This window comes from Dipteris shenzhenensis, chromosome 30, assembly GCF_047967505.1.
Source record: "Dipteris shenzhenensis isolate YYH24624 ecotype China chromosome 30, Dip_SZ_1.0, whole genome shotgun sequence".
Classification (NCBI taxonomy): domain Eukaryota; kingdom Viridiplantae; phylum Streptophyta; class Polypodiopsida; order Gleicheniales; family Dipteridaceae; genus Dipteris; species Dipteris shenzhenensis.
The window spans coordinates 43763690-43774600 of NC_141625.1; positions in this window are offsets into that span (position 1 = coordinate 43763690).

A 10911-nucleotide genomic window follows, 5' to 3' on the forward strand; every position below is an offset into this window, starting at 1 on the left:
TGACGAGTGGTCCTCCATATCCAACTAGCAAAGACTAGATTATACTTTAGTTTCCACAAGTTTGAGATGTTCACATCGATGGAGATGGCATTTAAGAGCATGCAATATAAGAGGAAGATAAGGTAAGGTGATGGGGGGTCTCTTGAAGGGCTACTAAAATAGAGGCACGCATGCATTGAACCATAGTCTCATCTCTACAACAAGCTTGTGCTTAAGCGTGTCCATAGTATTTGCAAAGTTGGGCGATGTGTTCCAACAGACCTCCTCTCATTGGAATGGAGACATTGTGGTCCATCTGGCTACCTCCCAAGCTTGAGCAAAGTCACTATTGAATGAAGACCTAACAAAAAATGAAGTGTTCATTTTCAAGGGTAGAGGCCCCCTAGAATGCCGTGTTTGAAGAGAGCACATGAACTAAAAGTTAATTGGCAAAGGGTCGGATGAACAAGAACCAAAACATACATTGCCATGACCCCATGGGTCCAACCACCACGCATTATTGGAAACTTATATATGATCCAATCTAGCAGCTCTCCAAGAGGCATCATTGTGGAAATTAAGCCAAGTGTATTGTTGTATATGACTCAATCTAGATATGATGCATCAATTAACCAGCCCCAATGAAGTATGAAAGCTTGTTCATGCATCAATTTTATTGGTAGTGAAGTTAGATGAGGCATGAGGCCGATCATAGTTCTCTATTGTCATGTTCCAATCTTATAAGTAGATAGTGTGCTTCCCACTAAATTCAACATGCAACCAATCCCACAAACTAGCTCTATTTGTAGAATTATTAGGTGCAACCAATCCCACAAACTAGCTCTATTCGTAGAATTGTTTGTCGATGCATAAACAAATACAAAGATTAGACTTTGCCCTATACAGTAGCCTCGATAGCTAGATAAGAGCCATCATCAGCTTCAAAAATCAACTTTGTGGTAAGAGAAGAGTGTAATCACATGCATGACCAATCGTCTTTTCTGAAAGGAGCATGCTCCTTTGACATTCCAACTAATACAAGAGATCATTGCCATTAATTGGTTGATTACCGATCTGCACCACCTCAAGTGGTCTTTCATCATCCTCATCCATTAACTCCATAAGTGGAGCATAGAGATTTGCTAAGGGATGAGGTTTTTTTGGTGTGGCCTTTAATAACTCTTCATGTCATTCACCTTAGAAAGTCTAGAGGAAATGACTCCATTAATCACATGAGCATGTGCATGTGACACATGGTCACATTCCGAATGCTTAGAGCTGGGGAATGACCATTCTGTCCATCCTCCTACTATACAATAGGAGCCTTGCCGGTTTTGCATCCTGCAGTGCCATTGATCAACCCACCATCTTGCTGACCTTTCCATAGTGAAGGAAAGGGATGTTGTTTATCCAAGGCACCCTTTACAGTATCTTTAGCCCCACCTGAAACAGATTGTTGCTTTTTATGCTCTGTTCCCTTGATGGCAATGTAGTTCAAGGCAACATGATGACCAATTTGCTCATGGGGCATAACCATACCTCATTACCTAACACCTATTCGTGAATTATAATTTTTAGAAACATCTTCAACCAATAATTAAAGGCATTCCTCGTTAGCGATTATTGAATCTAGCTACCTTTCATCAACATCATCACTTGCACAATGTGAAATGATTGTTAATGATGTCAACCAAGCATGCATGACAAGGCACAACACGACTCATGAGTTAATTTATTCCAAAGTTGAAAGGAGACAAGGTAAGATTTGCACCCACCACAAATTCAATGTTTTCACATAATGTAACAAACTTTGGATCAATTCAATGATTTCCAAGTTTTCATGGAAGCATCCATCTAATGTCGAGATCTAATTCTAGATTCTCTTTTTATTGTTCACATTGGAATTTGGAAGTGGATATAATTAGTAATAACGAATGCATGTATGTTGACTCTCTTTTTGTCCTCATGAGTGGCATAACTCATCTAAGATGGGTTAGAGACCTACTCCTCTTGGTCTCAAGGTGGGATCTTAAACTATCTTTAATTTCAAAAAATCAAATGCCAAGTTTCAAGATGCGATAGGCACCACTTGGCTTGGCTCTAGCAACCATGTGATGTTGATCGAGGGGCAAAGCATTTGCATGATAATTTCCCCCCCTGCACACTCCCTCTCTCTCTCTCTCTTGCTCTCTCTCTCTTTCTCTCTCTCTCTCTCTCTCTCTCTCTCTCTCTCTCTTTGAGTGAATATATAATATTTCTTGCTATGATACAACCACGTGTGCTCTGTCTCCCTTGAGTGTCTTCCTCACATGCATACAACATGGACACTCAAACATAAAAGATCCCTCCCCCCCTTGTCTTTTTCATGTACACTTGCACACATCCTTGTTTAGACTCTCTCTCTCTCTCTCTCTCTCTCATACACAAACAAGTTCTCTCTTGTGACTATTTTCCTCACAAACACAAACACACAGGCACACATACACTCACAAATACTCAAACTTAGGAGACATACACATATAAACATACAAACACTTAAATGTAGGAGACCAACACACATACACATACAAACTCTCAAACTTAGAAGACATACACACACAAACACTTGAATCTAGGCTCTCTCTCCCCTTTGGTTGACACATGGCAACTCTTCCCTAATAAAAGAATAGAATTAAATATAAATGTGTATATGTATAAACATACATGGTTTTGATTGTGCAATACACGTGTATAGTTCTGAGATATTTCCTTTTTAGCTTTTCTTTTTAAACATGCATAAATCTTTATTTCCAAATAAAAGAAACACTTAGGCTTACTTGAGATCTAATTCAAAGTTTCCTACTAAAAGGAATTCAAATATTGAAATCCATTATAAAATCTAATATTTCATTCCTTGGAATTAAAGGAAAACTTGCAAGAAATTGAATGATTCAAATCGAAAAACCAACTGCAAGAAAGCCACAATGAGGCCAAAGACAATCACCAAGGGAAATGAGAGAGAGAGAGAGAGAGAGAGAGAGAGAGAGAGAGAGAGAGAAAGAGAGAGAGGTTTGTTATGCCTAGGTTTAAGGGTGAAATTGGTTTTACTCATTGTTGAGGGGATGATTGAAACCAAATGACTGCCTTTCAAGAAAGTCCAAAAAAATTTAATAGAGGGGGCACGAAGAGAGAGAGAGAGAGAGAGAGAGAGAGAGAGAGAGAGAGAGAGAGAAAGAGATGTTTGTTATGCCTAAAGGGGTGAAAGTATGCCCGCATTGGGAGTATATCTAGATCCATCAAGTGTGTCAGGGTCAGAGAGGGAGCTATTGGAAAGACTTGTATGCCCATATCGTACACCATTAAAACATTAAAAACTATAAGTGACTCCATCATCTCATATATTCCATTTCCATAAGCTTTCTTATAGTTCCTATATATTTAGAGGATCATATCCCTAGGAGTATGAGGGTTCCCTTGGAGGAACTTTGAGCTTCGTATATTTCTTAAACACTTTTTGATTTCTTATAAATACTATGTCCATTAAACCTCTTAACTTTCCTATATGGCTTTGGTCATTTTATACAAGATTATGTGCCTACCTTGTTTCATAACTTCACTGCTAATCTTGGTCTACAGGACATTGTAGGTAATGTATAGATTGTTAGTTTACAATTTTAGATAGATGGGCTTTAGCAACATCCACAACCATTTATTAAAGGCATTCCTCTTTGGCAATTATTCAATCTAGCCGCCTTCTGTCAGCATCATCACTTTCTCAATGTGAAGCGATTGTTAACGATGTCAAACCAAGCATGCACGACAAGGCACACCATGACTCATGAGTTGATTTATTCCAAAGTTGAAAGGAGAAAAGTCGAGCTTTGCACCCACCACAAATGCAAATTTTCACATAATGTAACAAAATTTGGATCAATTTAATGATTTCCAAGTTTCCCTCGAGTATTTGTCTGATGTTAGGATCTAAATTCTATGCTCTGTTTTTATCATTCACATTGGATTTTGGAAGTGGATATATTTATCAAGGAATGCATGTTCATTGACTCTCTTTTTGTCCTCACAAGTAGCATAACTAATCTAAGATATGGGTTAGAAACCTATCCCTCTTGGTCTCAAAGTGGGATCTTAAAATGTATTTAATTTCAAGAAATCAAATGTCAAGTTTCAAGACTTGATAGGCACTGTTGGCTTAGCTCTAGATGAGCCACCATTTGATGTTGATTGAGGGGCAAAGCATTCGCACAAAAAATCCCCCCTACTCTCTCTCTCTACCTCTCTCTATGGTAGACATTTGTATGCATGAATATTTCATCTTGAGCACCTCTCAACATCACCACTTGCACAATGTGAAATGATTGTTAATGATGTCAATAACATGCATGACAAGGCACAGCATGACTCATGAGTTTATTTATTCCAAAGTTGAAAGGAGACAAGATAAGATTTGCACCCACCACAAATTCAATGTTTTCACATAATGTAACGAAATTTGGATCAATTCAATTATTTCCAAGTTTTCATGGAAGCATCCATCTAATGTTAGGATCTAAATTCTATGCTCTCTTTTTATTGTTCACATTAGAATTTGGAAGTGGATATATTTAGTAAGAATGCATGTATGTTGACTCTCTTTTTGTCCTCATGAGTAACATAACTCATCTAAGATGGGTTAGAGACCTACCCCTCTTGGTCTCAAGGTGGGATCTTAAACTATCTTTAATTTTTAAAAATCAAATGCCAAGTTTCAAGAGGTGATAGGCACTACTTGGCTTGGCTCTAGATGAGCGACCATGTGATGTTGATCGAGGGGTGAAGCATTTGCACAAGAAATCCCCCCCTTCACACTCTCTCCCTCCCTCTCTCTCTCTCTCTCTCTCCCACACACACACACACACACACACATGCACACACACATACATTTTCTTTCTCTCTCTCTCTCTCTCTATCTCTCTCTCTTTGAGTGGATATATAATATTTATCTCTATGACACAACCACGTGTGCTCTTCCTCCCTTGAGTGTCTTCCTCACGTGCAAACACACATGGACACTCAAACATAAGAGATCCCCCCCCCCTTCTCTTTCTCATGTATGCTTGCACACAAATACATGCACACATCCTTGTTATAGACTCTCTCTCTCTCTCTCTCTCTCTCTCTCTCTTTCCCTTATACACAAACAAGTTCTCTCTTGTGAATATTTTTCACAAACACAAACACACAGGCACACATATACTCACAAATACTCAAACTTAGGAGACATACACACAAACATACAAACACTTATATGTAGGAGACCAGCACACATACACATACAAACCCTTAAACTTAGAAGACATACACACACAAACACTTGAATCTAGGCTCTCCCCTTTGGTTGACACATGGAAAATATTCCCTAATAAAAGAATAGAATTAAATATAGATGTGTATTTGTATGTACATGGTTTTTATTATGCAATACACGTGTATAGTTCTGAGATATTTCCTTTTTAGCTTTTCTTTTTAAACATGTATTTAAAAAAAAATCCAACTAAAAGAAACACTTAGGCTTACCTAAGATCTAATTCAAAGTTTCCTAAAAGGAATTTAAATATTGAAATCCATTCTAAATTCTAATATTTCATTCCTTGGAACTAAAGGAAAACTTGCAAGAAATTGCTTTAACTCATTGAGGGAATGATTCAATTCGAATGACCAACTGTCAAGAAAGCCACAATGAGGCCAAAGACAACCACAAAGGGAAAGGAGAGAGAGAGAGAGAGAGAGAGAGAGAGAGAGAGAGAGAGAGAGAGGTTTGTTATGCTTAGGTTTAAGGGGTGAAATTGGTTTTACTCATTGAGGGGATGATTGAAACTGAATGACTACCTTTCAAGAAAAGCATAGTGAGGCAAAATAGAATCACAAAGGACAAAGTCCAAAAAAATTTAATAGGTGTTACGGAAATTATATTTTTGATATTATATCTTTCTTAGGACATTATTATTTTAGTCAAGTGTGACTATAACAAAGTACTCCATAAGATTGCACCGAACGTGGCAGGGCTCCTAGTAGATCCTTTGTGTGGTTGGTTGGGGATTCCTGACTAGCTTGTGTTTTGCCATGCTAGATGGTTGACATTGTGGGTGATTCCATGTTAATACGAATGTCACTAGTGTTATTGGTGTTATGCTTGATTATTGTGCTTTGAGCACGGTTGTGTTGGGATTGGTTGATTCGGTGATTCATTCAATCAATTGTTAATAACTACTGTAATTGGTGGCTTGAGTATAGGTGATGGAACTCATAGCAAGGATTGAAGTTAGTGCGAGGGTACTGATTAAGGTGTCGCACATTGCATCATTTGATGGCCATGGGCCAATTTTGTATTTCTTATTATTGCAAGTTTGAGCAATATATTTTGGAGTGAGAGAGGTTTGTTATGCCTAGGGTTAAGGGGTGAAAGTACGCCTACATTAGGAGTATATCTAGATCCATCAAATGTAATGCCTACATTAGGAGTATATCTAGATCCATCAAAATGTAATGCCTGCATTAGGAGTATAGCTAGATCCATCAAATGTGTCAGGGTCAGAGAGGGAGCTATTGGAAAGACTTGTATGCCCATATCGTACACCATTAAAACATTCATAACTATAAGTGACTTCATCATCTGGCATATTCCGTTTCCATAATCTTTCATATAGTTCCTACATATTTGGAGGACTGTATCCCTAGTGAGGGTCCCCTTGGAGAAACTTTGAGCTTCACAGATTTCTCAAACACTTTGGGTCCCCTTGGAGAATCTTTGAGCTTCGCAGATTTCTCAAACACTTTTTGATTTCTTACAAATAGTATGTCCATTGGACCTCTTAGATTTCTTATATGGCTTTGGTTGTTTTATACAAGATTATGCACCTACCTTGTTTCATAACTTCACTGCTAATCTTGGTCTATAGGACATTTTAAGTGATGTATACATTGTCAGTTTACAATTTTAGATAGATAGGCTTTAGCAACATCCGCAACCATTTATTAAAGGCAGACCTCTTTGGCAATTATTTAATCTAGATGCCTTCTATCAACATCATCACTTTCTCAATGTGAAGCGATTGTTAATGATGTCACCGAAGCATGCACAACAAGGCACACCATGACTCACGATTTGATTTCTTCCAAAGTTGAAAGAAGACAAGCCGAGCTTTTGCACCCACCATAAATTCATAATGTAACAAAATTCGGATCAATTCAATGATTTCCAAGTTTCCCTTGAGTATTTATTTGATGTTAGGATCCAAATTCTATGCTGTATTTTTATCATTCACATTTGGATTTGGAAGTGGATATATTTATCATTGACTCTCTTTTTGTCCTCACAAGTAGCATAACTAGTCTAAGATGGGCTAGAAACCCGCTCCTCTTGGTCTCAAAGTGGGATCTTATAATGTATTTAATTTCAAGAAATCAAATGTCAAGTTTCAAGACTTGATAGGCATTGGTTTGCTTAGCTCTAGATGAGCCACCATGTGATGTTGATCGAGGGGCAAAGAATTCAAACAAAAAATGCCCCCTGCTCTCTCTCTCTCTCTCTCTTTCTCTCTCTCTCTCTCTCTTTATGGTAGACATTTGTATGGATGAATTTTTTATCTTGAGCACCTCTCACACTTATCACATGTACAATCTCTCTCTATCTCTGTCTTTGTCTCTCTCTCTCTCTCTCTCTCTCTCTCTCTCTCTCTCTCTCTCTCTATTTCACACATACTCTCTGAGCATTCCTCTCTCTTTATGCAAATATAATATTCTATACATGACACACCAACATGTTCTCTCATCTTCCTCACATGCATACACACATGGACACTCAAACATAAGAGATCCCTCTCCCGCTTTCTCTTTCTCATGTATGCCTGCACACACATACATGTAAACATCCTTGTTATGGACTTTCTCTCTCTCTCTCTCTCTCTCTCTCTCTCTCTCTCTCTCTCTCATACACTAACAAGTTCTATCTTGTGACTATTTCCACACACAAGCACACATGCACACATGCATGCATGCACACATACACACACAAAGACTCAAACTTAAGAGACACACATACACATACAAACACTCAAATGTAGGATACAAGCACACATAGACATACAAAAACTCAAACTTAAGAGACATACACACACAAACAATCGCATTTAGGATCTCTTTCCCATTTGGTTGACACATGGCAAGTCTTTCGTAATAAAAGAATAGAATTAAATATAGACATGTATATGCATGTATGTGGTCTTGATTGTGCGATACACATGTATATTTTTGAGATATTTCCTTTTTAGCTTTTCTTTTTAAACAAGCATCAAACCATTTTCCCAATTAAAACAAATGCTCAGGCTTAACTGAGATCTAATTCAAAATTTCCTAAAAAGATTTCAAATATTGAAATTCATTATAAAATCTTAAATTTTATTGCTAGGATCTAAACAAAAACTTGCGAGAAATCACTTTAACTCATTGAGGGGATGATTTCAATCGAATGAATAACTATCCAAACACAATGAGGCCAAAACACAAGTTATTAGCTTCTTATAGAAGATCAGGGCTTTTGGGCTTTATTCTATAAGCCTTTCTTAGCTCACTAAACATAGTGAGCCACTTCCATTCAGGAAGGTCCACATATGTTAGCTTTTATGGGTTTTTACCATTAATGTTAAGTCCATAAACATCATGAAATTCTTGAGTAGTACTACAAAATCTTGCGGGTACAATCATGGTAGATGACTCTATGACTTAGAAAACAAAGACAAAGCAGCAAGAGACAAAAGACTTGCAAGAGATAAAATGGGGAAAGAAATCTATGGAAAATAAAGAGAAAGATAGTTGAGAGACCTAGACCTTCTGGATAGAGGTGGTGCAAGCTAGCAAAGCTTGCTACAACTATGGAAGAAGAGAGAATTACAAATCCTAGGGAGAAAGAGAAGGGGAGAGAGAAAGAGAGAGAGAGAGAGATTAAGAGAGAGAATGATAAATCTAGGGGGGGAGAGAGAGAGGGAGAGAGAGAGAGAGAGTTACAAATCCTAGGGAGAGAGAGAGAGAGATGAAGAGAGCGAATGATAAATCCTAGTGGCCCTGGGAGGGAGAGAGAGAGAGAGAGAGAGGGAGAGGATAGAGGGAGGGAGGGAGAGAGGGAGAGAAAGAGAGGCATGAGACAAACTAAGAGAGAGAATGAGTGGGACGAGGAGAGAGAGGGAAAGACATAAGAGTTGAGAGAGAGAGAGAGAGAGATTAAGAGAGAGAAGAGAAATGAGACAACTGTTAGAGCTATGAGAGATGAGAGCTACAACGGACCAATGAGAGTGAGTCATTTGCAAATTAGTTAGCTACAATTGAAGGACTAGTTCATCATGTCATGAAAGTGTCAGTCCAACTAAATATATGAAACATGCAAGGTGTCCCTTTTTGTTCCTCTTGTTGCCCAGTTTCCTCAATCTGCTTCTTCGTCTGTCCACCTTTTTGTTCCTCTTATTGACCATATTTCTATCCCAAACGGGCTGATTTGTGTGTGAGTTTCACTTGTGGAAAATAGCACAGCTGGAATAATGGACATGTGGAACAATATGTAGGGCAATAAGTATATTCTAGGATAGTAAAACAACTTCAAATTTTCAATGCTAAATAGTTTAATTACAAACAAGCAACTCATTGCGTCAAACCAAGAGCTGGTCGGTGTTCTCAAAAAGCTCTTTCCCAAGTGGTTTGGTAAAGGTGTCTGCAACATTTTCCTTGCTATCTCAATGTTGCAATGTGATGTCACCAAGTAACACTCTTTCTCCTAATAAAGTGCTTTTTGACATCAATGTGCTTTGCTCTAGAGTGATATTTGGATTCTTGGCTAATGCTTGAGCCGATTGATTATCACAGTATATTGTTGTTGGCTTTGACTAATCAAAGTAGTCTGTTTTCTGGCAATGGTCTTTTGAGCCATAAGCCTCACATGCACATATTGTGAGTGCCCTATATCCTAATTTAGTTGAAGATAAAGAAATAGTTGGCTGTTTGTTTGACAACCATGATATAGCACCTTGACCAAGGAAAAATGCATATCCTTGTGTGGATCTCCTCGTCACGAGCTTTTTGTCATGATCTTTTTAGGGAAGTCAATAAATTTGTGAGCTTTTTTGACATCCCCCTCCTACACATACAAATACCAAATACACTTTATTGGTATATTCAATGAAACTTTGATAAATGTTGATGTATTTTTAAAAAAACATAAATCTCAATATACCATGACCATTACTAACACTCCAAGTAGTGTACAATGCTTTTAGAAATCAAGGATTAAAATATAGATTAGCAAGCAAATTCTCATTAGATTAAATTTTTTCCTTTAATAAGTATGGGTACACCGTTAATCTAATACGAGCATGATCAAGTCATCAACATATATGGTAATGAAGGTTAGGGAAGAGCTCTCTTAATGCAATGATGTATTCAGTGACCTTGATGCCTCTACTGACGCCATCAATGTTTAATTGAGAAATTATTACAAAATGGAATAAATATCTAATTATCATTAGATAAACCTTTGGGAGCTCGAATTAAAAAAAATTGAAAACTTTTTATGTATGCATAATTTGGCACTTTTGACACTTGAAATGAGCTTAAAAGGCCCAAAAACTTTGAAAACCACTATAAACATGGGTACTTTTTGATAATTTTTCAAAATCCCATTTAGCAAAAGAGTGCGCCTATAGGGCCCGGCTCCCAAAGGTTTACCTAATGATAAGTAGATATTTAGGGTTTTTGGGGCTTCTAAGCTCATTTGAGGGGTTAAAAAAGACAAATTATGTGTGTATCAAAATGTGGGATTTTTTTTCAAGGGATTAGACTATAAATATATACTTTTAATCTCATATGCGATCCTTGATATCTTGACCATGGTGCATATGGAGAAATTGATATATA